Source organism: Lactuca serriola, chromosome 6 (genome assembly GCF_051521515.1).
Source record: "Lactuca serriola cultivar US96UC23 chromosome 6, Lser_US96UC23_V15, whole genome shotgun sequence".
NCBI classification, from domain to species: Eukaryota; Viridiplantae; Streptophyta; class Magnoliopsida; order Asterales; family Asteraceae; genus Lactuca; species Lactuca serriola.
The window spans coordinates 90,634,728-90,649,735 of record NC_136413.1 but is presented as its reverse complement, the minus strand read 5'-3'; the positions used below and the strand labels follow the sequence as shown (position 1 = coordinate 90,649,735).

Below are 15,008 nucleotides of genomic sequence, written 5' to 3'. Positions count from 1 at the left end.
CGACTCCATAGTGCGATCGTTACTCGTGCTCTACGGACCATCCATAGATAGGTGCACGCACCTACCCAAATTATGCACCACTATAACTGACGACAATCGTCATAATAAAACGACTTTCCTTGCTGCAATCCATTGTATTAGATAACCCACTTGTCGTCTCAACTCGTGACCCCAAAGTTATCCGAAATCCAAGACATTAAATTCGGATACCTCGATACACCACCATTGAACCAAAATTTCCCCACCGCCGAACCGACCATATGAGCCAACCACCTCGAAGAATTCCTATCCATCACAAGGTCTCCGACTGATGGCCACCTTCCATGGAGACATTCAGCCTTTACCAAACATATACCACATGCAGTATCTCACTCTATACCTTGTTTCAAATACCAATAACCCTGATCACATGAAACCACACCACATGTCTCTATATCCAGATCTCTAACCGATCTCGAACAGCTCTCTGATCCTCTCAACCAAACACCAGGTCCTCCCCCACTTAGGGTTCGAACCATCACCAATTGGTGCACCAACACTCTATCCCATAGACTGTCTCCTCCAGTAACATCGCACCTAATTCCACAAGGTGCTATGCAACGCTCGATGATCTCCCTGACAGAGATCAAACAACTCCAAATACCCGAATCTCATATGCAACCTTTAGAACTTACCATCATGACTGCCTCTAGTCATTCAGGATCTCACACTATACCATCACCAGGCCTCCCATCTGTCCAGTATTAACGCTGACCCTTAATCTGGAAATAATAAACCATTATACTCCTCATCCTCGACTCCTTGCCCAACACTCCATCATGTCCCTTATCATAAGAGCAGAAACCACATTTCCACTCTCTGTACCCCTCAAGGACAATAAGAGTCACTACACTGATATACCCCTCTTGATCGACCAACGTTGCAGCTAGTACATGCCCTATTATACTCAAATATGGTGTATCCTGGTCCTTAACCATTTCAGTCCCCACTGTCAACCTGCTCAAGCTATATCATTCCCTCGCGACAGACTTACTGCCAGATACTCCGATTGAAAAATCACCATCAGTGCGATCCCACATGGCTCACCCCCAACTCAGAAACCGAAATCTCAACACCCCTTACGTCTCCCACAAGAAACAGAAATTGCACCACTCGGGTCACAGAAGGTGACATATCTACTATCCGTCGATCCCCCAGCTCAGACCGTATCCTTCCATAACGCACCGCCCCTAATCATCTCCGAGTCTTGCGACTCTACTGGCATATCACCAACAATCGCTCGGAGCTAACTCGGTTTCCCTATCAAGGGATGTTCCACTAAAACTCGTTCACCTTAGCCTTATGGGCCCATACTCCTTCACATCCGACCTTGGTCTAGATAATCACTGCGGAATAACCGGCAAAACCAGAAGCAGTAACCACCATATTTTATGGTACTCGAACCATGACATCACCTCTCGATCTACCACCAATCATGGTACTCGAACCATGACATCACCTCTCGACCTGCTATCAATCATGGTACTCGAACCATGACATCACCTCTCGAGATGCTACCAATCATGGTACTCGAACCATGACATCACCTCTCGATCTACCACCAATCATGGTACTCGAACCATGACATCACCTCTCGATCTGCTACCAATCATGGTACTCGAACCATGACATCACCTTTCGATCTGCTACTTAGAACCTCTGGAATACTCCCTGCATCGAGTATAGGTACTCTGCTTTCGGTAGTACGGGCCCATACTACCTGCCACATCTACCCATACTCTCTACACAAACCATCCCGGATTCCCTAAGTAGCTGCTCAACCTTCTCATCACCAATCTCAACACACGTGCTCGCTCCTCAGCAAAATGCTCTACTATGTCAGCGTACTTATCTGACTAAGGTCACTTCCTAGGCTCTTCCTAGGTTCTCACACTTCTCCGCCATCAGCTGCTGAGAAACTCCTTATGATGTCAGTCATCTACCTCCTGAATATCGTCACATTCACTTGGTAGCTGACTCACATCATTGGGAGTTCCACAAAGCACGAAGAAAGCAGCATTCGGGCATCGAATAAACACATATAACCCGCTCTAGGTGATAACCCCACTAGCTCTATTCATACTTAAAAGATATCACCAAACTCTACAACTTTATCCCCGCAGGTATTTAGCTACCCTCTCGGTAGGCTCCGCAAATGCCCATCTAGGTATCTCTCGTAGATTACTCCTCTACCCAAAACCCTCTCTACATATGATTCCCGCTGGATACTCTTACTCAGCATATACTCGAAAGTGTATCACAGATAACAACAACTCCTAGGCTAAGGCATCACAAATCAGGCCACTCTAGTCCTAAAATATGAAATACCTAGCCTATCTCTAGCATGCATAATATCTCATAACATTTTTCGTAACACAAAAGTAAGGGTACTTTGGGAAATCACCGTTCGGCTCTGGCTGATTGTACACACTGCTCCTTCCTGCTTTCTCTTAGAAACTCTTGCTCGTTTTAGAAAAATCATTTATTATTTGAAAATTTCCTCATTTTCCTCAGTTTTAGTCCATATATACCCGAAGGTACATCCGAATCCCTCAAAGCAAGGCTATGATACCAACTTGTAACGACGTGAAAATCTAAAACAATTTTACATTTTTAAAAATGCATACTCTTCATAACACTTGTAAAACATTCTCATCTGTTCAATTTTCAAAACATTACTCCATATTTGAATAGTTAAAAATCAAGGATCCTCAAAATGTAACTCTTCCTCTGGTGTGTATAATCAAGTCGGTACCGTCCCGCTAACCTGAAACTTGAAACACATAACATTTCACACTGTAAGCACGAAGCTTAGTGAGTTCCCCAAAATACCACATACAACACATATTAGCCAATCGAGGCTATAACTCTGTTTGACCCTCTGGTCAATGTGTCTCAGTGGGATCCTCCAGTCCCATAACTCTGTGGACCCTCTGGTCCTAACTCTGTGGACTTTCCGGTCCTAACTCTGTAAACTCTGTAACATACATAGCATAAATCACATAGAAATAATGCAGTGTATCACATCATATAAATGGCATACAAAATACTCTGTAACATAACTCTAATTACCTCTTTAGGTAAAGTATAGTGAGAAGACTCACCTCGGATGAAGAACAACTCCTATAATCACTGCTGCTACGCACCGGACTCTAACTCTGTGCCAAACCCACAATAATCTCGATTAGGAGCTATGTCCAACCTCTCACTTATTGGGTCTAAAGATAGACCACCTATCAGCCCATTAATGCCCTAAGCCCATTGGGCCCACCAAAAATAAATGGGCCCTCACACGGCCCAAATCGCAACCAAAAAGGCATGTCCAAAACAAAGGCTCAAAGCACATACAAACACTTCCCTAGTCCAAGGCTCTATTACATGAGGTCCAAACTCCCGGCCCAACACTCAAGGCCCAACACAATGCTTAGCCCAAAAACCCCCAGAAGGAGTTACGCGGGGCTTACCCCCTTGGTATGCTCAGCGTACCCAAACACTCAAGAAATTGATCGGGGACCTCAACCCAGTACGCGGGGCGTACTGGAATTACGCGGCACGTACCTTCAGACTTGCTTAATCCATTTTCTGGGTCTTAACCCGTTTAGACCTTAGCTCAACTCTTGAATCTGGACTTCCTAACATCTCTTACTCCATAAAGTTAACAACTTTAAGCCTTTGCATGGCTGACAAGGTCACAACACTTAAAAACTCTTACTTTCTTAACCCAAAATGCTCATAACTCATGCATGGGTAGATTCACATGATCAGGGCCTTATTTTTATGGTTTTCCACCATTATAAACACTTAAAAGGACTGGTTATTAAGCTCTGGAGTGCATCAACTCATAAAGCCTCAAGCTTGGGACCAAAAACCCTAAAATGGACCCTAATGTGCACAAAACAAAAAGAGAGGGAACGCTTGGAACTTTATACCTTCAAATGGTGCTCTAGCCCCAAAAAAGCTCAGATCCACAACCTGTTCTTCAACTTCACTCCCTTCCATGTTCCTTCTTAACTCCCAAAAGCCCACAAGAACACAAACAAGCTCATCATGGCCACTCACAAGCTCAAGGACGGATATTAGGGTTTGAGAGGGTTTATCAACTGAGGGAGATGGCCAGAAATGAGACCATATTTTTCTGTAAATAGGGGCACTTCACTTAATTAGGGTTTCCTTCTGTGCCTAGTACGCCCAGCGTACCCCCTGGTACGCCCAACATACTAGGTGGCTCTTGCTTAATAAACACGCGCATCTGTACGCGAAGCGTACGCATATGTACGCCCAACGTACTTCGCTGCCAAAATCCTCACTTAGGGACTGATCTTGCCAACTCTCTCAAACTTCCATCGCATCATCGAAATGACTTGAATTCCAAAAATCCTCATAGCTACGGAAAGGTAATGAGATGCCCTACGTTTCTGGCAACTCGCCTCAACCCGAGACCTCCTCACCCCTAACTCGCGGCCCATGAACCTTAATCATGGATAATCTGAAACCGGATGTTACATCCGCAATACGAACACCCCGCTAAATATTATTTGTTTTAGGGCTATTATTCATTAAGAAATCTTTATCTTCGTATTTATTTAATTAAATGGGATGTTACAGTTCTCCCCTACTTAATTTAAATTTCGTCCTCGAAATGATTCATTACCATCCCCTGCACGCGTGATAACTCAAACGACATGGCCTCAAGCCCGAGCATAAACCCAGCCGTCCAATCCAACAGAGCTATCTCAACCAACCACATAACCAAGCAAACACTAAGTTTGCTTTACTCCAAGCTATATTACAACTGATCTGTAGTCATGCCTCATTTCGGATCTCTGTCATCTAACACTCACTAACTCCATGCGTGTTGCGGTCCTTCTCAACCCAAACGAACCAACCCTCCCAGGTCTAGATCATCAGATGCAAACCATAACCACTCAAAATGAAATCTATTAGTAATCTAGAATCTCAACTCATCTATCCTATATGCCAATAGGGCCAAACCCCAACTCACAAGTCTTATTCGAAATCAAAATTAGAATCACTCATATCCAATCTGATACTTAACCCACGACCCGTGATCTGTGAGTCTACGCATACATTACTCTCCAATTCCTTCCGAATTATGACAACCTCTTCCCAATTCGAGATATAACGGATCCCGACCATCATGGAGACCCCAGTCTCACTCCTGGTTCGGCCACCAGGTTCCCAAAGACTCAGTCATCAAGGCTACTTAAGCCTAAGAACTCCTCTATGTTATGCTCTAACCAAGGAATACTACGGATTCCCGTAGTCTTACGATACTCTCACACTGAATCGTGAATGCTACAGCTCCCCGCAGGCTAACATCACTTACTTACTCACCCGTGAATGCTACAGCTCCGCGCAGGCTTACATCACTTACTCACTCACTCGTGAATGCTACAGCTCCCCGCATGCTTACATCACTTACTCACTCACTCGTGAATGCTATGTCTCCCCGCAGGCTTACATCACTTACTCACTCGCCATGGGCTCTCCCCATGGTTTTTCCTTGATATTACAAAGCTATTAGTCTCACCTGGATCCTTCCACTCTCTTACCTCCCCACAATCTCATTATTAAGCCATCACCATATTGCGCTCATTGAACTCATGCTCCGCGATCCATCATGGATAGGTGCACCCACCCATTCCTAACAACAATTGTCACAACAACGCACATTCTCTCGATACAATTCACCTTCTTGAACCATCCCTGAACGATGAAAATTAGTTGATGGGTTCCCTTTGGAACAATAGCTACTCGATACTCCACTTGCCATCTCATAAACTCGAGTCTCAAAATAATCCAACGACTTAGAGCATCATACTCGGATACCCCGATACACCATCACAGAAGCTCACGCTCCCTTGCCTTAACCACTGATCTTCCACTCACGGCATCATACTCGGATACTGCGTTACAACATTACAGAATCTCATAATGTCTTGCTACGACCATTGATCTTCCTCTCGCACAACTCGTAGCCTTGAAATACTCCACTCACAAATTGAATCAAGGAGGAATCGTTAATGACTGAGAACACACTAACGACCCTCTGAAACTCCATCCTTTTACTAATCAAATCCCATATGAAACTACTCATACCGACTCTGAAACTAATCGACAAATCAATTGCCGATCCTCTCGGAGTATAGATAACAATTTATACATCGAATTGGCAAATCTCGTCAACTGGAACTGGATCTCAACCGACCAACCACCTTGAAGTCAACCATTACAACCCCGAAGAGTAGCTGACCACAATAACATTCTTGACTAACAACTACTCGCCCTAGATAGACTCATTCTTTCCTGAACACGTACAATATGCATCGTTTCACTCTGCACCTTGCCTTGCCCACCAATAACCAAAGTCTCGTATGTCCATACCACAGATCCCCATAACCAAATATTCTAGCCGCAACTTGAACATATTGTTTATCCTCTCAACAGAATACCCCATTCTCCCCCACTCAGGGTTCAGCCATCACCAATTGACATGTCAACAGTGTACTCCACCTACTATTTCAGCTAATACACCACACTTGACTCTTGGAACGTACTACGTAACACATGATGATCTTCCAAAGAAACACTAAGAAACTCTATAAATCCCAAGTCTCAGATGAAATCCTCATAACTTCCCAATATGACTGTCTCCAGTCACCCAAAACCTCGTCCGGTTGTACATGCAGTTATTCTGAAGGTCCTGGATTAGCACTTCCTCTCTAAAACCACATTCGTCACCCCACTGCAAGGATCGTCATAGAACATAAGACCTCAATCTCTCGTATTCCAGAAACAGTTGCTGATATAAAACTCACCAAACTCAAACAAGGCATACTCGAGCCCTCGCTAGTCACAGTACTCACCAATACCCTTCCCGACGTAAGAATGAAACTCAATGCTCTCATACAACAAAATACTCTTGGTGCCAATATCGCTACTCCCTGGTGCCCCGCAGGGTTTTCTTCTAATCTCTAACATCAGAACTCACTCACCCATCCTCTAAAAAGGAAAAGAGGAATAATATAATCATCAAAATAGAACCTCGACATCACAGGCCATCACCCGACCACTTAACTCAGACTACAATCCTCCATAATGCATCATCTCCACCCCTATTTGAGTCTTGTGACTCCAACTGGCACCTCACCAGTCAAAACCCTTGAGATCCAAACTCAAATTTTCCCACCCAGGGTATACTCTATTTAAGCTCAACCATCATGGCCCTCTGGCCCCACAATCTCCCATCCTCACTCCCAGTCTGAATAATCACAATCGGGTAACTGATAAGGGCAAAAACACACTTTGCTACGAACCATGGTATCTGAACCATGTTATTTCTCCTCATCCTTCTACCTAGAACCTCCAGAATTCTACCTGTTTCGAGTATGGGTCCTCTGCTTTCAGTAGTACGGGCCCTTACTACCCGCCACATCTACCCATACTTTCCACATGGATCGTCCCGGATTTTCTAAGTAGTTGCTCAACCTTCTCGATCCCATTTCCCATTACACATGTTCGCTCTCTAGAGAATACTCACCTCTAAACAACGTACTCCTCGGACTTGAATTACTCCCTGTTTCTCACACTTCTCTACCATCTACCTGCTGAATATCGTCATATTCACTTAGTAGCTGGCTCCCATCATTCAGGAGTTCCATAAAGCACGAAGCAAGCAGCATTCGGGCATGGAATAACCAACACATGAAACCAATCTCACATACCACTCCACTCATTCTTTTTAGAACTCAAAAGGCATCACTGAACTCAGGCAATCCTACCTCTTGTGGATCTCTAACTACTCGCTTAGTTGATTCCTCAAATGCTCATCTAGGTATCTCTCCTAGATTACTCCTTGACTCAAGACTCTCTCTAAAAGATTCCTGCTAAGTACTTCTACTCAGTACATATAGAGCAAATAGCAAATAATATCAATCAATAGCATCCCCTAGGCTAAGGCATCATGAATCAGGCAACTCTAGCCCTTATTTCTGAAATACGAAGCCTATCCTCTAGCATGCAGCTCTAGTATATCATCAATATCTCATAATGTAAACAAATAATGGTACTTTGGGAAATCACCGTTCGGGCTCTGGCTGATTGTACATACTGCTCCATCTCGTTTTCTCTTTAAAAATCTTAATAGTTTTAGAAAAATCATTTCATTTTAGAAAAAAATTCTCAAATCCTCAGTTTGAGTTCAGACGTACCCGAGAGCACATCCGAATCCCTCAAACTAAGGCTCTGATACCAACTTGTAACAACGTAAATTTTCAAACATTTTTTTTTCATTTTTCAGTCACAAAATTCTCATAATATATTTCACAAAAATCCCAATTATCAAATTAACAAAACACAACTCCATAATTGTTTGATTAATAATCCAGGATCCTCCAAAACATAACTCCTTATCACTGGTGTACAATCAAGTCGGCGCCTTCCCGCGAATCTGAGAAGTACCTGAAACACATATCACATAACACGGTAAGCACGAAGCTTAGTGAGTTCCCCAAAATACCACATACAACACATTAGCCCCTTGAGGCTATAGCTCAGTAAGACCCTCCGGTCTATGCGTCTCAGTGGGACCCTCTAGTCCCATAGCTCGTTGGACCTTCTGGTCTAGTCTTAGTGAGGACCCTCCGGTCTCACAGTTCATTGGACCCTCCGGTATGGTCTCAGTGAGGACCCTCTGGTCTCACAGCTCGTTGGACCCTCCGGTCCGGTCTTAGTGAGGACCCTTCGGTCTCACAGCTCGTTGGACCCTCTTGTCCAGTCTCAGTATCACATAATATAGCACACATATATCACACAGTCAAATGCACAACTCAAGTAAGCACATATGATCAACATATACATAGATTACTATAGCAACATAAGTCACAAAGACAGTATGCACGATAATACATAACACATTATAAACAAATAAGACCCTCCGGTCAATAATGTACTAAGGCCCTCTGCTCTACAATGTACTAAGACCCTCCGGTCAATAATGTAATTAAGACCCTCCGGTCATACATAAATTACCACACGGGTATGTATAGTGAGAAGACTCACCTCGGATTGCAGATAGATTCTATAAATGCTGCTGATGTACTCCGACCTCTAACACTGAGTCAATCCCACAATTAATCTCATTAGGATCTAAGATCAAACATTCACATATTAGGTCTAAATATGGTCCACTAATCCGGGCCATAAATAACTCAATCCCATTGGGCCCACCAAGGCCCAATACGAAATAAGCCCACAACGGTCCACTAACGACTCCACTATGGCCTAATTTTTCAAATTGGGCCCAAGCCCTCATATGGGCTTTACCCTAAAGCCTATCTAAATATTCTAGTCCACATAATTATTCTTGGATGGCCCATCAGTAGCCCAATCACCAAAGCCCAAACAAAAGGCCCAACTCAAGGCCCAAGAAAAATTAGGGTTTCACATGAAATGACGATTAGGGTTAAGTGTTCTCACTTAACCCATTATGGACTTAACCCATTAAATCCATTATTGCACTAAGCCATCATACAATGGAATCGGTACGTGCCATAATTTCAGTCTACTGGTCCAAACGTGGGTCCTAATAGGCCCAAACCAAGAAACCCAAAATTAGGGTTTTCTAAACCCTAATTAGGGTTTCTAGCCCCAATTTTTTCATCCAACTAGACCAGATCAAGCATTTGGGCCGATTAGGGTTCACTATGTCAAGCACCACCCATTACAACCTTAAGTAGTGGTGGTCAGTGGCGGCTCACGGCGGCTACCACCTCACGGTGGTTGTGGTGGTTTTTCCCTCAATCCCTCCACCAAAAATGCTAACAAAAGTCCCATTCCACAAGACCTACTCATAATCATTACAACAAATACACATAACCACCACCATGTGGCGGCTGGTGGTGGTGACGTGGTGGCAGGAGGCAACAACCATGGTGGGTTTTTCATGCCAAACACAACTATACAGTCCTCTTGAACACATAACTCAATTCTCGAATATGCAACCACACAATCGCCACCAAGGCGGCGGGAGTCACTGGAAAAGTACACACAGCGGCCCTACAGCCACCGGCGTCGGCCATGACGCTTCCGGCGTCGCACCCACAGAAACAGCGAGAGAGAGGAAAGAAGGTGGGTTGTGGTGACCTACCGATGGCTCCCCAATCGTTCTCAACCACGCATGACGAGCCAACTCCAACTTGATCTCAGCGGCCCTTCCAGCCGCCCATGACGTCTTCGTCTTGCAGCAGGGTTGTGGCGGCGTTACAATGGCAAGGTAGCCGTTTGGCTTCCTTATATGATCAAAAAAGTGAACGGGAAGGAGGTGGTTGCTGTGAGGATTTCATGAGGGTGGTGACTGTAGTATATGCTTCTAGGTTTAGGGTTAAAGGACGAGGAAGGAGTGTCGGGTATAACCCGTGCCTCATTGTCAAACATTCCTGTTTTTTTTTTCAAATTCAGTCCCTCTTCACTATATTTTCTTCAATGTTAATCCATTAATTACACTTTTGCCCATAATTCCATAATTTCATTTCATAATAACACCAAAATTACCAAGCAGCCCCTTTTCTATAAATTATTTACAATTGCAGCTCCCGCCTTCATAAATATTCACAAAACCAATTCGGAACTTACACTTTTAACCCCCAAATTCTAGAATTATATCAATTGGCTCCCCAATACGAACACCTCGCTAAATATTATATGTTTTAGAGCTATTATTCATTTATAAATCTTTATCTACATATTTATTTAATTAAATGGGATGTTACAAGATATTTTCTTTCTGATTTTGATGTGTGTGGTGTCAAAGTGTTATTAATTAATAACCATGCGATTGTTTGTAGATAGCATCGTTGATTGATATGGACGATGTAGAAAGACTTAATCTACTTAATAAATTTATTGGAGCTCAAATCTATGAAGAGCACCATGCTAGAATCCGTAACAAAATGGCAAATATAGGCAAGTCATTCTTAAGTTAGTTGTTTGTTACACTTGACCAAATGGTTTTCTTAAATGTTTTGTAAAATTAGGTAAATTGATAAACATGCTTCGTGGAAATGTCCAAGAGTTTGAAAGCCACAAGGAAAACTTTATGCAAATCACCATAAACCAAATTGAGGTAAATAACATATTTTACGGAGTATAAGGATTCACATATGTGTTGCATAGCATGCTAAAAATCTGTATAATCATGTCATGATGCCTAATGCACTTATGTCTCACTTGATGCATGTAGGTGGAGAAACAGGTAAAGGCCACTAACATTCTATTAGCAACTTGCGCTGCCAAGCAGAATATTGTAGAGACTGTATGAGTCAGCTTGTGGGATAATGAAGTCTATGTCAAACAAACTGTAGAGACTTATACGAAACATTTGTATGACAAGACTTTGAAACAGAAGTAGCAAGATGTCGATAACCAGGTATAGTAACTTCATAAATTGATTACATAGATAATGACATTTCCTTGCAATATGAGAACCTATGGAGGTCAGAAAAAGCTGATCTACATTTTAACATAAAAATTCATATTGTAGGAGCTTGAGTCGGTGAAAGGACAAGATCAGGCGATAGAGATGTATGTGAATGAGAAAGTCAATGAACTTGAGAAAGAATTGGAAGAACTAGAACATTTATTGCAGGAAGAGGAGAAATATAGAGCGAAAATCGCGAAACTTGAGAAAGATACCAGGGAGGCAACAAATAGCTTATATGATGGTACGTACCTTAGCATATCAAATTTTTTCAAGCAAATTGAGGAGAATAGCTTATATATGTATGTGCACATCTTTTGATGATGAAAAAGCAAGACCCTTGAGAGCCCCATAGATCTTGCAGCTAAAGTGGTTTGATTAATTTATTCTTGTGGTGATACTAATATGATACAGTGCAACAGGGAACACGAGAAGGAGTGGAGGGTGTTGAAAGAATATGCAAAGAGTCCAACATTAGTGGGCTTATTGGTCCTATGTACAAGTTGATTGACTGCGGAGAAAAATATTTTACTGTTGTCGAAGTGATTGTTGGGAAAAGGTTTGTTTGTACAAAGTCCTTGGATGTTTTTTTAAGAATTTTGAATTTGATTTCCTTCAGTTGAACTTTCTTCTGCAGTTTATTCCATGTGGCAGTGGACTGCGAAGACAATATTCAAACGTATAAATTCATTATTTATTAGAAATTGATTTTAATAAATATTCATAAACTCTTATAATAAATTGGAAAAATATTTGTTTCAAGGAAATAATTATTTTTCAATATAAGTAACACATTATTTCATGAGGTAAGAATTAATAAGTCATGTACAAGATTTTGGACTAGGTGAGTCTTTTGTCTTTTAGCAAAAGACAAATTTTATATTTTATAAACTTGGTTTTATAAATTTTATACTCTTTCTTTCTTTTTTTATATACCATAGCCGAACCTAGCTAGGTAATAAAGGAAGAGTATGGTGTCTTCATTGGTTTAATTAAAAGAATTAAACCTAGGGAGAGATGTTCATGACATAGGGACATGGTAGTCTTAAAGTGCAGATGTCTAATGGTTAAAGTTTTGGCTTTATTGGTTAAGAGGAGAAGGCTTGCATTGGTCTTTCATTCTTGCTAGCAATTGCTAAAAATTCACCCTCTCTCCCTCTTTATTCTCATGCTTTTGGATAACGAAGAAGTTGCTCGCATTATTTGGCTCTCTTGAATGTATTATGTGGTATTACTTTCAAGCTTAAGAGTTGCAACTAGCATTGTGTTTAGAGAAGAACTTTGGGAAACACTTGAAAAAATGCTAGTACAAGATTATAGTTGCGGAATAAGTTAATCTCAAAGGATCATGAAAGCTCAACAATAATAAGTTAGATTTTTTAGATTGTTAGTTGTGGAAATGTAAAGTGCTAAAATGTAAAGGAAATGTAAATGACAAGTTATATCAAGTAAACACCAAATTGATACGAAACATGATTTGCATTCAAACACGAGTTAGTAAGTGAGATCAGTTTAAACTGAAGAGGATCTTTGATTATGATTAGTATGATAGAGATATGAGAAAATGATCTTTATATTTCAAAGAGAAGGATCATAAGATCATAGTAGAGAAGTGATAAAAAGTGAGAAGTAGAAATGATGTTTAATACAAAACATGAGCACTCTATTTATAGAGCCTTGAAGACTTACACTCCGAATAAACAATTAATAAACTACTGATTAATATGGCCATGCAAGGTCCACTAGATAAACATATGCTATCTCACTAAGTCATTACATAAGTCTTTGTTGAGGTTCATTTCTTGATTGCGGTAGCAGAGGAGTAATTGTGGTAGGGAAAAGATTTGCGGTAGCAAAAGAACAAGTTGCGGTAGACAAAGATGATTGCAGATGACTTAAGTTTAAGAGGGTCACTTTTTTTTGCTTTAACATTTTCCCCCTAAGTGGCATCTTCAACTTCTCCTTCATTTGTTATTGAGCTTCAAAAACTTGATAAGAAGCCACCAAAACTTCCTTACTTTTCCCTGCCAAGTATTTCTCCTTGTGATCTCGAACTTCACTTCATGATTTGTATATTTGGATTGGTGAACTGCAGTCAAAGTTACTTGTATTTGTCTGTGGGTCAATCTGTGCATTGAAGTGACAGAGATGAAGTATTTCACATTACTGTTGGCTCTTTTGTAGACAACTCCTAACTTTGGGAAGTTGGTAGCACCAAGTGACATCTCTTGGTAGCCTTCGGTGAAGCTTGGAATTGGCTCAAAATTTGGAAACTTGAATTTCCCTACTAGAACGGGATAAACTTCCACATCAATCTTCCAGAAATCACAAACCAAGGCTCTAAGGAAGTCACCCGCTTTTTCAAAAGAAATCTTCATTTTTGGGTGCTTCTCGGTCTTGAGTTGGAAAAATCTTGCAATTAGTAAACTTTCTTTTGGGTTCATGCAAGGGAAGTCCGCCTGTGTTCTGATGTATTCCATTCTTCTCTTGGTGAGTGTGTACGAACAAAGTCAGTTGTCATGAATTTCCTCACATTATAGTTTTTCACCGCTTCGGGTCTGTCATTAGACCAGATCTTTTCAATGAAAGTTCTATGCTTAGCGTGAAATTGATTTAAACGCTCAAACTCGAGAGGAAGTCTCTTTTCATCAGGAAGAATGAGATCGAAGGGCTCAAAGATGGGAAAGTACTTTGAATTGGGGAAATTGGAATATCCCAATTGCCATCAGAAGGTGGCTCGAGGAAAGTCATCCATGGTTTATAGTCATCGTCAAGGAGCCTTCACATGGGATTGATCCAGGAGTTGATCAGGGTCTCATCAATGGGTTAGTTGGAACCATGTTCTCTCCAAATTAGTTCGGCGAATTTTGCCGCCTTCTAGTCTTTCTTCCTTTGGCGGGTTGCAGGAGATTCAATTGAGTGCTCAGAAGACATTGTTGGTGCCAGATTCATGAATTGAGGGAGAGTTTCTTGACGAGGAGATTGAATAGGTTGCAGCGGAGTTGATGGTTTTGGAGATGGTTGCGGTGAGGGTTGAGGAGTTGGAGGCTTGTTTTGATCCACAGTAGGAGGAGTTTGATAATCCGAAGGAGTGTTGGAGTATGATGGATCAGGATGTTGGTCACTTCCCCCTTTTGAGGAATCAACCATAGGTTGATCCTCAAACCACCACTTCAATCCATCAATTTTGGAAAACGTTTCGGTAAACTGTTTTTTGAGGAATCAACCATGCATTACCAATGATTTGACTCGGTGGGTGATCCTTTGTCCAAATATAAATGGGAGATTGTTGACGATCAGCAGCTGCGGTAGAGGGAATATCTTCAATGTCAGAGCATTCTGCGGTTGGAGAAGGTAGTTCCCCCTCGACTTGAGAGTAGCCCACAGAAGTATCTTGGACCGTAGGGGCTTGAAATGCTGCTGTGAAAAGAGGTTCCCCCGGATCTTCAGATGGGAGTTCCCCCTGGAGAGA

General features: G+C 41.8%; 1 long non-coding RNA gene across 2 annotated transcripts; it reads left to right on the top strand.

Annotated features, from left to right (window-relative positions):
• Positions 1–10,989: 10,989 nt before the first annotated feature.
• LOC145058289 (uncharacterized) lies at positions 10,990–12,997 on the top strand. Of its 2 annotated transcripts, XR_013686317.1 has the most exons (5): positions 10,990–11,182; positions 11,300–11,485; positions 11,600–11,780; positions 11,959–12,095; positions 12,174–12,997. It is a non-coding gene; the product is annotated as an uncharacterized LOC145058289 (long non-coding RNA). The 2 variants fall into 2 exon arrangements; XR_013686316.1 differs by having other exon boundaries at positions 11,959–12,997.
• The last annotated feature ends 2,011 nt before the right edge of the window (positions 12,998–15,008 follow it).